Source organism: Schistocerca americana, chromosome 4 (genome assembly GCF_021461395.2).
Source record: "Schistocerca americana isolate TAMUIC-IGC-003095 chromosome 4, iqSchAmer2.1, whole genome shotgun sequence".
NCBI lineage: Eukaryota > Metazoa > Arthropoda > Insecta > Orthoptera > Acrididae > Schistocerca > Schistocerca americana.
Window position 1 is genome coordinate 566,556,313 of NC_060122.1, and position 12,839 is coordinate 566,569,151.

The window sequence follows — 12,839 nt, forward strand, 5'->3', positions numbered from 1 at the left end:
AGCGTAAAAGCTGACGACACACGATGAAAGCGACTGTCCTTTAGTTCTTTATTACCAACTTGTTACTTAAACGTTTGCTATTGTATTTCATCTTATTGTTCAGCGCTTTATGATGCGATTCCGGTTTAGAAAACAGTAACTGCGTCCAGTTTGGTGCCTCTACATTGCCAATGGGCATTTCCACCGGTTTCAAAGCAGTTTCTAGCATTCCGTGACTTGGATGAGTATCAGAAATACTGAAGGCAGTTTCATTATCTGATAGCTCTATTAATTCTATTTTTTTTCCTTTGTGACTTCAATTACCTCAACATCAGAAACTGGTTCTTACTTCGCAGTAACATGGAAACGTTCTTCAGAATCCAATTTTGACAAATTACATTCCAGTTTTGGATTTATTGATTTGGCAGAACCATTCGTGTTAATTTCAGTTTCAAATTCACAGGATTCATCGTCAGAGACTGGTTCTATTTTAACCTTCACATTATTCTTAACAATATTTTCCACTTTTAGTAGGCTATAGGAAGCAATTAACGAGTACTTTAAATATTCTTGACTTAACTTAATTGCTTGTTTTCATACCAGACTTATACCAAACACGTGATGCGACGCGTCGCGACGTAATGCAGGCAGCAGCAGCAGCTCTGGCGGTGAGGATGGCGGCGAGTATCGCGCCTACTGCAGTAGGTCCGGCGGTGGCGGGGTGGGGGGTGGGGGGAGGGGGGGTCTGGGCATCAGTGGAGAACGCAGCAGTAGTTCGTAGGTAGTTCTCAGGACCACCGAAGTCCGTGAGTACATCCCCTCTTCTTCTAACCTCAGCGCCGATGGTAGCCGCAATCTATTGTTGTTCTCTTCCCTCTTTCCGTCTGTGGCTAACTTTCGCAGCTCAGTTTCCACACTCGCGAGCAAATTTTAGCACTGTTGTCGCACTGGTTTCTTCATATTTCACTTCGGTATCCTGTTAGTGCCTAACGAGTTTCGTACCGATCACTTTCACTGTTCAGTTTCCCGGCCGTTGGGTCACATGTGGGGCGGCAGGTTAATTTGAATATGAAATATTGATTTGATCGTTCGTTGCCGTCATTTACGAGAGCCTGAAAACTATTTTAGTGGTCACCAAGAAATCGACGGAGAAGTTACTGACCATAGTTTCCACTCTGCACGTTCACATTCTTCTTGTGCTCACTGCTCTACGCTCTATTTACTCAGCAGGGTCAGGAACTGTGATTATAAATAGAAGTTTTGAGTTCTAATTGATTAATCAGTAAAAGTTCACATGTACAAACACAGTAATATTCGTGATAATAATAATAATAATGAAGTCTTTATCATAAACAGCACTATGAGCTGATTAAAGGCGATCTCTGCTGTAAGTTCCAATTAAATGTTCTTACGCCCTTACTTCTAATCATCAGAGTTAATTGCTCGCCACAAAAGTGCAAAATAATCTCACATTTACCGTGCGGGTTTGTTAACATTGCGGCCGACGCACAAAAGTTACTTCCGTGAAATCTAAGCGATCCAGGACGGTGTACAGTCCTCACGAGTTCACTTCTTATTTCTACCGAAAGCATGCATTTAGTTGCAGCTTGGCTATGACGTCATCCGAGGCAGGGCGTAGGCCGGCGTTTGACTGACGCGGACCGATTGATAGCTGGGTGTGAAGTGTGTCTATTACTGCATCTCAGGTTGTGTTTGTGTATGGGCGCAACAGACGGCCGAAAGGAACTCCTGACTTTATCTGCGCTAAGCCCAGGCAGCAGCACCTAAATGACCGCTTTCTAGGACACATACTACACTCCTGGAAACGGAAAAAAGAACACATTGACACCGATGTGTCAGACCCACCATACTTGCTCCGGACACTGCGAGAGGGCTGTACAAGCAATGATCACACGCATGGCACAGCGGACACATCAGGAACCGCGGTGTTGGCCGTCGAATGGCGCTAGCTGCGCAGCATTTGTGCACCGCCGCCGTCAGTGTCAGCCAGTTTGCCGTGGCATACGGAGCTCCATCGCAGTCTTTAACACTGGTAGCATGCCGCGACAGCGTGGACGTGAGCCGTATGTGCAGTTCACGGACTTTGAGCGAGGGCGTATAGTGGGCATGCGGGAGGCCAGGTGGACGTACCGCCAAATTGCTCAACACGTGGGGCGTGAGGTCTCCACAGTACATCGATGTTGTCGCCAGTGGTCGGCGGAAGGTGCACGTGCCCGTCGACCTGGGACCGGACCGCAGCGACGCACGGATGCACGCCAAGACCGTAGGATCCTACGCAGTGCCGTAGGGGACCGCACCGCCACTTCCCAGCAAATTAGGGACACTGTTGCTCCTGGGGTATCGGCGAGGACATTCGCAACCGTCTCCATGAAGCTGGGCTACGGTCCCGCACACCGTTAGGCCGTCTTCCGCTCACGCCCCAACATCGTGCAGCCCGCCTCCAGTGGTGTCGCGACAGGCGTGAATGGAGGGACGAATGGAGACGTGTCGTCTTCAGCGATGAGAGTCGCTTCTGCCTTGGTGCCAATGATGGTCGTATGCGTGTTTGGCGCCGTGCAGGTGAGCGCCGCAATCAGGACTGCATACGACCGAGGCACACAGGGCCAACACCCGGCATCATGGTGTGGGGAGCGATCTCCTACACTGGCCGTACACCATTGGTGATCGTCGAGGGGACACTGAATAGTGCACGGTACATCCAAACCGTCATCGAACCCATCGTTCTGCCATTCCTAGACCGGCAAGGGAACTTGCTGTTCCAACAGGACAATGCGCGTCCGCATGTATCCCGTGCCACCCAACGTGCTCTTGAAGGTGTAAGTCAGCTACCCTGAACAGCAAGATCTCCGGATCTGTCCCCCATTGAGCATGTTTGGGACTGTATGAAGCGTCGTCTCACGCAGTCTGCACGTCCAGCACGAACGCTGGTCCAACTGAGGCGCCAGGTGGAAATGGCATGGCAAGCCGTTCCACAGGACTACATCCAGCATCTCTACTATCGTCTCCATGGGAGAATAGCAGCCTGCATTGCTGCGAAAGGTGGATATACACTGTACTAGTGCCGACATTGTGCATGCTCTGTTGCCTGTGTCTATGTGCCTGTGGTTCTGTCAGTGTGATCATGTGATGTATCTGACCCCAGGAATGTGTCAATAAAGTTTCCCCTTCCTGGGACAATGAATTCACGGTGTTCTTATTTCAATTTCCAGGAGTGTATTTAGTACGTTGGTCATGAATCACTTTACAATCTTCGTAATTTTTATACGAATGGAGTTAAGTTGACTTTAATTAGAGAAAAAGTTTCAGCTCTATTGCATCTAAACTTTGTCGGCTAGAATTTTTAGAACGGAACTGACAGTAGAGCAGTACATCCTTAAGAGACCCTGTATTGATTGATATCTACATCAAAATCTTGAAATTCTTTATGTCCTTATTATTTAATGGATATAATCAAGTACTGTAATCAGCACTTTCTAGCGTTAATATAAATGATACTTGATCTATTACAAATAAGATCGTTTCTGTTCCAAATTTAGTTTTTAGTAAATTGCTTGAAAACTATTAGAGGTAGCTTAATGAGGCCACATAGTTAATGTTTTTATACCAGAGTTATACCAACTTTCATCTTTCTGATTGTAATACTAAGCGCCTTCAATTTTTCAAAAAAAAACGCCGATTTTGACTAAAATATTACTCCGATCAAGTTCAGACCGGTAACAGTTGATTGTGACATACATATGCACATTCTGAACAATTTTTGGCTTTCTAGCTTTTTTATTTAAAACTATGTATTTAGGGAAACATATTCACCCGATCACTCTGAGATTTAACGGTTTAAACACTAATGTGTTGACAAAGTGTGGAAAAGCTAATTTAACTTTTAAAGTCATCCTTAGATATGGCGCAATACTTTGTATGCTACGCTGAAGCACGTTTCGGTAACGTGGCGCTAATAGCAGTGAACTGGTCGTATCCCGGCACACTCGCTCACCTCTGTATCTCTCAAATGATAGAGGGCTTGTTGCGCCACACTTGGCCGCTAGACGGAACTGCTAATACAAGGCTCAATATACCGAGCGAGGTGGCGCAGTGGTTAGCACACTGGACGCGCATTCGGGAGGACGACGGTTCAATCCCGTCTCCAGCCATCCTGATTTAGGTTTTCCGTGATTTCCCTCAATCGTTTCAGGCAAATGCCGGGATGGTTCCTTTGAAAGGGCACGGCCGATTTCCTTCCCAATCCTTCCCTAACCCGAGCTTGCGCTCCGTCTCTAATGACCTCGTTGTCGACGGGACGTTAAACACTAACCACCACCACCACAAGGCGCAATAGCATCGGCTTGGAGCGGTGCCATACACCATTATGCCAGCGAATATGAAATCCACGATCGCCCTGTGAGTTGCGTCGTGCAGCCACACTGGACAACGTGACGTAGTCACATCGCTGTCGTCTCGTCGTAAAGCATCGTTGGTTCTTGGTCGACGCTTTCACTGCCTCTCAGAGACCCCCTAGTTCCGTCGCCCCGTCCCTCACACTCACTCTCAGTCGATTACTCGTTGGACTTCAGTGAGTGTCGTGCATCTCCACGTATCTATTTTTCCGTCGTTGTCTTTTCTGTCCCACTTGAGCGATCCACAGTTGACAGCTTCAGGCTAGAAGGTTTTCCACCCCATGGCGTGGTGATACAGCAACTAGTATGTAGAATGAGAAGAAGAAAATAGTCTTGTTTGCGATGTTGAAATTGCTGTGTATTTATTCATAAATGACGCGTGTTTGACAAGGCATCTTCAGACTGGGTGATAAGTTATGGTATTAATGACAAAACATTCACAAAAATAAATTGCTATCGTTATCTGCAAGAACAATATTGAGGCATATGTATACACCCGTCTTTTATTAAAAGCATAATATCCAATAACCTTGCTGGGATTTTAATTATTTTAATATTTGACGGGAGCATAAATTTCCCTCTGCTGTTTTTTCTTGCACGACTCGTACAGCTTGTTTTTGCTATGTTTGTCATCGACATCTTTAACTTGCTAGCCACATTTATGGGCTAATCTGAAGACGCCTTGAATTAAACGAAACGCGCCCTCATTGATGAATAAATAAACGTTAATTTCAAAGTTCGCAACCAAGACTGTTTTCTTCCCCTCAACAAAAATTCAAATGGCTCGATTTCTCTCGAGTCGTTCCCCACTTTCAGCCGACTCTTCATCGCATAGGTCAAGACGCAGACATCATCAAGAATCTTGAAATGTGACTGATTTACCGACAGAAACTAGCTACTACAGGTATGTACTGTTGATCCAGAATTACAGGGCTGCGCCCGATTGGCAGAATGACAACAATTGGTCTTATTCCACGATTAGTTGTAACCGAAAAAGTAATTTATATAGCTCAAATACTACTTACGATTGCGAGAGACAGGTTTTCTCTAACTCGTTATATACAAGCTGTGGATAGAATATGGGACATTATATGCGCAATGGACTGACTGCTTCTAATTCAGAATTGAGGAGAGTAGGTCCGCAGTGGAAATGTAATTAGCGGCATTGTTGTCAGCTGCCATTATGAATACCGAATGTAGTTTTATGACTTATGATAACGTTTCATCTCATACAAGAGAACGATGAGTTCTGAAATGTAACTAGGAAAATCGTTATGGAAAATCATAATTTCATGAATGGAAAAGGTACGTTTAATTCTTTGGTTATTTTAACTTCTCCCTCGCCTGTCGCTCGAAACGATATTTGGTATGTCGTAACTTGCAGGGAACTTTTTATCCTAGTTAATCAGCTGAGCCTGCACCATGGTCGTTTATGCTTTATTTTGAGATTAAATTCTGGACTTTATCGAAATTGATACACAACTTGGAACTGATTCCTCTGCTGCAGAGTGAGTCCGTCATAGCACCCAAGACGGCTTCCTCAAGGCGTACGATTGTGCCTCAGATTATTTTAAGAATATTCAGAGTCGACGATCACCGAAATTCTGCAGAACCAAGAGATTTTATTCCAGGTGGAGTAATTAATATTGTATGTGGAAAAGTGGGAGAGAAACGTGTAAAAATATTAGGGAATCGGGTTCTCTCGCCCAAAAGTTTCCATTCAAGTAACTACATGTTATTCAATCACAATAATTCAACTTTCACAACTGGAGGCAAGTTAAGTTGGCGACCGTGGCAGGACTAGAGTCCCCTAAAGTTCACAAGATTGCTCACGATCGGCAGTTTCAGATATTTAATACCGATAAGAGGACGGTACATCCCCTAAGGTTCGTGCAAAGATTCTGCGGAGCTTTGCCAAGGATGCACAGAAGATAGTTATGTATCACGTTACATTCAAGAACAAGATGCACTATGGACAACCGAGGCATGCGAATCTTATCGGATATACAATGAATTTGAAAAGGCGTTCTTCGCAAATTGCGAAGGTTGCGCCAAGAAGTATTCTACCCTGAACAATTCTGAATCAAGCAAGGGACGTTAAGAAAGAACTTCGAAAAACAACTCATTAAACGTCGCTTCTGGGACGATCCGTTACTACAACAGGATATGCTGAGAATATTAAAACCTAGCCTTCCGTTCAGTGTCAGAAATCAGCTAGTTAATGTGTTAGACGGAAATTTTGAGGAATTTTCATCTGTGTTAGATTCGATGACCTGATTCAAGAAGACCTGAATTCCAGGCAGGATTGATTAACAGGTATAATAATATGAACACTGGTGTATCTCACTCACCAAGTGACATTGGAAATGGCAGTAATGTCCAAAGAACCAACCAAATGGATACAGCAAAATCAAGCAATGTACCAAATGGTAATCCAAACAACAGTTGAAGAACAACGGTGGAAATGGAAAAGGTAGTAACTTCCGACCGGACAGAAACATATTTAATAGACGCGATCGGAAGTACAATCCAGTCCAGTCTAATAACAAGCAACCGCCAACTAGTCAGTTTTCTAACAATAACATTCCGCAACAGGATCAGCCTCAGTCTATGCCAGGAGACTAGCACCTGCAGACACCAATAATTCCGGAGGTAACAGTTGGTGCAAACAGTGGCAGTTGGACCCGTCTAACAATTTAATAGTGACCACCTCGAGCCACATAGACGCGGTCAGGAATCTGAATAGGGGCTGCGACCAGCAAATGCAGATCCAACGGTATAAGGATGGAAAAGAATTATCGGATGGGTTGTGCAAGGAAATTTATCAGTGTGACAAGTTTTATCCTTTCGTGCCAGTGTTGGAAAACCTTGTTACAATGGAAAGAATTCTGTTCACTGTAACACTAGACACGGGTAGTGCGGCTAATGTGAGGTCAAGCGCTTTGTTACGAAAGCTATCGCGAAAAGAAAAACTATCAATTTTGCCAGTGGAGAACTGTAGAACTTATGAGCACTAAGCACAAGTTCCACAAGTGTCAGGGTGCAGACACAACTGAATTTGAGAAATTCAGCAATTATGTGCGCGTTCCTAATTGTTGAAAAATTGGTAGTGGATTGTATCCTGGGCATTAGCAGCATACTTGAGAGGGACGGAAGCATCGACTTCTCATAGGAGAAAGCGAAATTTTGTATCGACGATACTTTAGTGGAGGTTGATTTAATACGTAATGGAGTACATGAGCGGTATGGCTGTGCGGCCCGCGAAAGCGCGTTCGTCACAAATAATAAACGACGAACAACGTTTTCCATAAACACATTGAAAGTATCTGCATTATCAGATCAAGTAATCGAGAAACTAAAGAAACCTATGCAACATACTGATGAACAGAAGCATCAATTATCAAGCTTCCTATTATCTACTTTGGTTTTTTCTGAAAATGGTTAAAATGGCTGCGAGCACTATGGGACTTAACTTCTGAGGTCATCAGTCCCCTAGAACTTGGAACTACACTACTGGCCCTTAACATTGCTACACCAAGAAGAAATGTAGATGATAAACGTGAATTCATTCGACAAATAAATTATACTAGAACTGAGATGTGATTACATTTTCGCGCAATTTGGGTGCATAGATCCTGAGAAATCAGTGCCCACAACAACCACCTCTGGCCCTCTGGCCGTAATAACGGCCTTGACACGCCTGGGCATTGAGTCAAACAGAGCTTGGATGGCGTGTACAGGTACAGCTGCCCATTAGCTTCAAAACGATACCACAGTTCATTAAGAGTAGTGACTGGCGTATTGTGACGAACCAGTTGCTCGGCCACCATTGACCAGACATTTTCAGTAGGTGAGAGATCTGGAGAATATGCTGGCCAGGGCAGCAGTCGAACATTTTATGTATCCAGAAAGGCCCGCACAGGACCTGCAACATGCGGCCGTGCATTATCCTGCTGAAATGTAGGATTTCGCAGCGATCGAACGAAGGGTAGAGCCACGGGTCGTAACACATCTGAAATGTAACGTCAACTGTTCAAAGTGCCGTCAATGCGAACAAGAGGTGACCGAGACGTGTAACCAATAACACCCCATATCATCACGCCGGGTGATACGCCAGTATGGCAATGACGAATACACGCTTCCAATGTGCGTTCACCGCAATGTCGCCAAACACGGATGCGACGATCATGATGCTGTAAGGAGAACCTGGATACATAAGAATAAATGACGTTTTGCCATTCGTCGTTGAGTACACCATCGCAGGCCTTTCTGTCTGTGACACAGCGTCAAGGGTAACCGCAGCCATGGTCTCCGAGCTGATAGTCCATGCTGCTGCAAACGTCGTCGAACTGTTCGTGCAGATGACTAAATTCGTAGTGATTAGGAATTACATAGTGAGGAGTGATGGACTAGGATTAAATTTATAGTAATTGTGTTTTGTGTTCGACTATGGTGCACTCATAGTGAGACCAGAGTTACTCATTAGAGACTATGCATCGCATCGTGATTACTTTACACAAGTAATGACATCGGGAAATTATGAACAACTTGCTTCACTCATAAACCAGATTCACGCTTGATGAACTGCTGATTGCAAGAAAGGAAAGAAATGAATGGGCAAATAAAATTCTGAAAGTAGAATATGCTGACATGCTTCGGGAAGAGAAAAAATTAGACAAGCTCTGGTTAATCCCACCCAGAAGACCAGGGATCGAGACGTGGCTGCACGATCCGTTACAGCCATGCTGATAAGACGCCTGTCATCTCGACTGCTAGTGATACGAGGCCGTTGGGATCCAGCACGGCGTTCCGTATTACCCTCCTGAACCCACCGATTCCGTATTCTGCTAACAGTCATTGGATCTCGACCAACGCGAGCAGCTATGTTGCGATACGATAAACCGCAATCGCGATAGGCTACAATCCGACCTTTATGAAAGTCGGAAACATGATGGTACGCATTTCTCCTCCTTACACGAGGCATCACAACAGCGTTTCACCAGGCAACGCCGGTCAACTGCTGTTTGTGTATGAGAAATCGGTTGGAAACTTTCCTCATGTCAGCACGTTGTAGGTGGCGCCACCGGCGCCAACTTTGTTTGAATGCTCTGAGAAACTAATCTTTTGCATATCACAACATCTTCTTCCTGTCGGTTAAATTTCTCGTCTGTAGCACGTCATCTTCGTGGTGTAGCAATTTTAATGGCCAGTAGTGTACCTAAACCTAACTAACCAAAAGACATCACACATATCCATGCCTGAGGCAGGATTCGAACCTGCGTCCGTAGCGGTCGCGCGGTTCCAGACTGTAGCGCCTAGCCGGCCGAAGTGGCCGTGCGGTTAAAGGCGCTGCAGTCTGGAACCGCAAGACCGCTACGGTCGCAGGTTCGAATCCTGCCTCGGGCATGGATGTTTGTGATGTCCTTAGGTTAGTTAGGTTTAACTAGTTCTAAGTTCTAGGGGACTAATGACCTCAGCAGTTGAGTCCCATAGTGCTCAGAGCCATTTGAACCATTTTTTTGTAGCGCCTAGAACCGCTCGGCCACATCGGCCGGCGGTTGTTTCTGAAGAAAACCTTGGAACTATCAAAGGACATGTGTGTCATCTCAATTTAATGCCGTATAGGACATAGCTTCTGTCCGGTTACCTGTTGTCATAAGAAAGGTGCAGACGAGGAAAATATGTACAACTTGCTTCACGCATAAACCAAATTCACGCTTGATGAACTGCTGCTTGCAAGAAAGGAAAGAAATGAATGGGCAAATAAAATTCTGAAAGTAGAATATGCTGACATGCTTCGGGAAGAGAAAAAATTAGACAAGCTCTGGTTAATCCCACCCAGAAGACCAGGATAAGAAAGAGGGATTTTGACAGCAAACTCAAACGGATACAGACACTTAGGTTCGGCGAAAAGATATTGTTACCAGCACATCCGCGATCCTCATTATTTTCCAAAAAGAAGTGGAAGTGACAATTATTATAAAATGGATAATTCATAATTGTGAAGATTTCAAGCCCTGGTGCCTATTTATTGGCTTATACTGAAAGTTTACGAATCAAAGGACTGTTTCCCCATCACGATAAGAAATATCATATGAAGTGATTAACCGTATGAAAAAACTATGATGACTAAATTCGTAGTGATTAGGAATTACATAGTGAGGAGTGATGGATTAGGATTAAATTTTTAGTGATTGTGTTTTGTGTTCGACTATGGTGCACTTATAGTGAGATCAGAGTTACTCATTAGAGACTATGCATCACATAGTGATTACTTTACACAAGTAATGACAGTGTTTACCTAGTAAGTAAATAATTAATTCTTTATGCTGCTCATCCAGTTAATTCTTTATTTTCTGGAAGAATGCTTATATGTTTGTATGGTTTAGTAATCTTCTATTTTAATTATTTAAGTATTGATGTAGGATGTGTCTTTGTTTCTATCTACTCAGTTTCATGCATTATAAGCTACTTTCTTGTCATTAAGAATTATACTTTCAGGAAGATAAAATCCTTTACATATGTTTGTGTGATTTATTTGATTCCAGATGATTATGAATGAAAGAGGAATTAATATATCTATTTGCGCTAAAGTAAATTCAGATTGGGATGTGGTCTGAAAATAAATTGAGGAAGCATAGGTGTTTAACAGAAAATTAAACGATGAAAGCGTAGGAGTGGTGCGAAGGCTAGGCGAATTAGTCTTAATCAGAAGTGTTTCCCAGCTGGTATATTCACTTTCTATATACAATTTTTTTGTCTTACTATGAAGTATGACGATGTGATATCGACGCACAGAGAGAAGGATTACTGAAATGAAGGACGATATTTCTTGAATATCGGCTGATACGAAAAATTCGTGTATGTCGAGTTATGTGGTCAGAAAAAGTATTGGATGATCTGCGACTTCATATAGTCAAAGGACACCTGAATTCAGTGAATTGATTGTGAACAGTGATTCACTTTGGAAGGACTTATTTAAAACAGATAAAGCCGATTGCTGTCCAGTGGACACTGCGGTGGATCATACCTCTTGCGGCGGAGCGGGTGTTAAAAAGTTCGCTAGCACTCAGTGAATCAAGCTGCAAATTAATGTACAACTGCCTCAGTACAGCGTTCGTTCACCATCCGTTGCTCTGTATTTGTAGGTATTATGCAGACGATGTTATAAGCAGCGTTGAAGAAAACCATCGTCCATAATTACGACTGCACAGTCCACGTAACTCAGATAACAGAATAAACCTGTAAATCTCTAGTAATAACGGACAAAAGTGGATGCTTCCTTCCGTCATTGAAAATATCCGCTTCCTGATACTAATGTTTTTTATTGTCGCTTGGTTATGGTGTCAACAAGCCCACATTTTCGTCGACAGCACACCTACTACTAGAGGCAAAGGTGGAAAAATGGGCCCCTGCTGGTATTGTGGGCCCCCTACATACACTCCTGGAAATGTAAAAAAGAACACATTGACACCGGTGTGTCAGACCCACCATACTTGCTCCGGACACTGCGAGAGGGCTGTACAAGCAATGATCACACGCACGGCACAGCGGACACACCAGGAACCGCGGTGTCGGCCGTCGAATGGCGCTAGCTGCGCAGCATTTGTGCACCGCCGCCGTCAGTGTCAGCCAGTTTGCCGTGGCATACGGAGCTCCATCGCAGTCTTTAACACTGGTAGCATGCCGCGACAGCGTGGACGTGAACCGTATGTGCAGTTGACGGACTTTGAGCGAGGGCGTATAGTGGGCATGCGGGAGGCCGGGTGGACGTACCGCCAAATTGCTCAACACGTGGGGCGTGAGGTCTCCACAGTACATCGATGTTGTCGCCAGTGGTCGGCGGAAGGTGCACGTGCCCGTCGACCTGGGACCGGACCGCAGCGACGCACGGATGCACGCCAAGACCGTAGGATCCTACGCAGTGCCGTAGGGGACCGCACCGCCACTTCCCAACAAATTAGGGACACTGTTGCTCCTGGGGTATCGGCGAGGACCATTCGCAACCGTCTCCATGAAGCTGGGCTACGGCCCCACGCACCGTTAGGCCGTCTTCCGCTCACGCCCCAACATCGTGCACCCCGCCTCCAGTGGTGTCGCGACAGGCGTGAATGGAGGGACGAATGGAGACGTGTCGTCTTCAGCGATGAGAGTCGCTTCTGCCTTGGTGCCAATGATGGTCGTATGCGTGTTTGGCGCCGTGCAGGTGAGCGCCACAATCAGGACTGCATACGACCGAGGCACACAGGGCCAACACCCGGCATCATGGTGTGGGGAGCGATCTCCTACACTGGCCGTACACCACTGGTGATCGTCGAGGGGACACTGAATAGTGCACGGTACATCCAAACCGTCATCGAACCCATCGTTCTACCATTCCTAGACCGGCAAGGGAACTTGCTGTTCCAACAGGACAATGCACGTCCGCATGTATCCCGTGCCACCCAA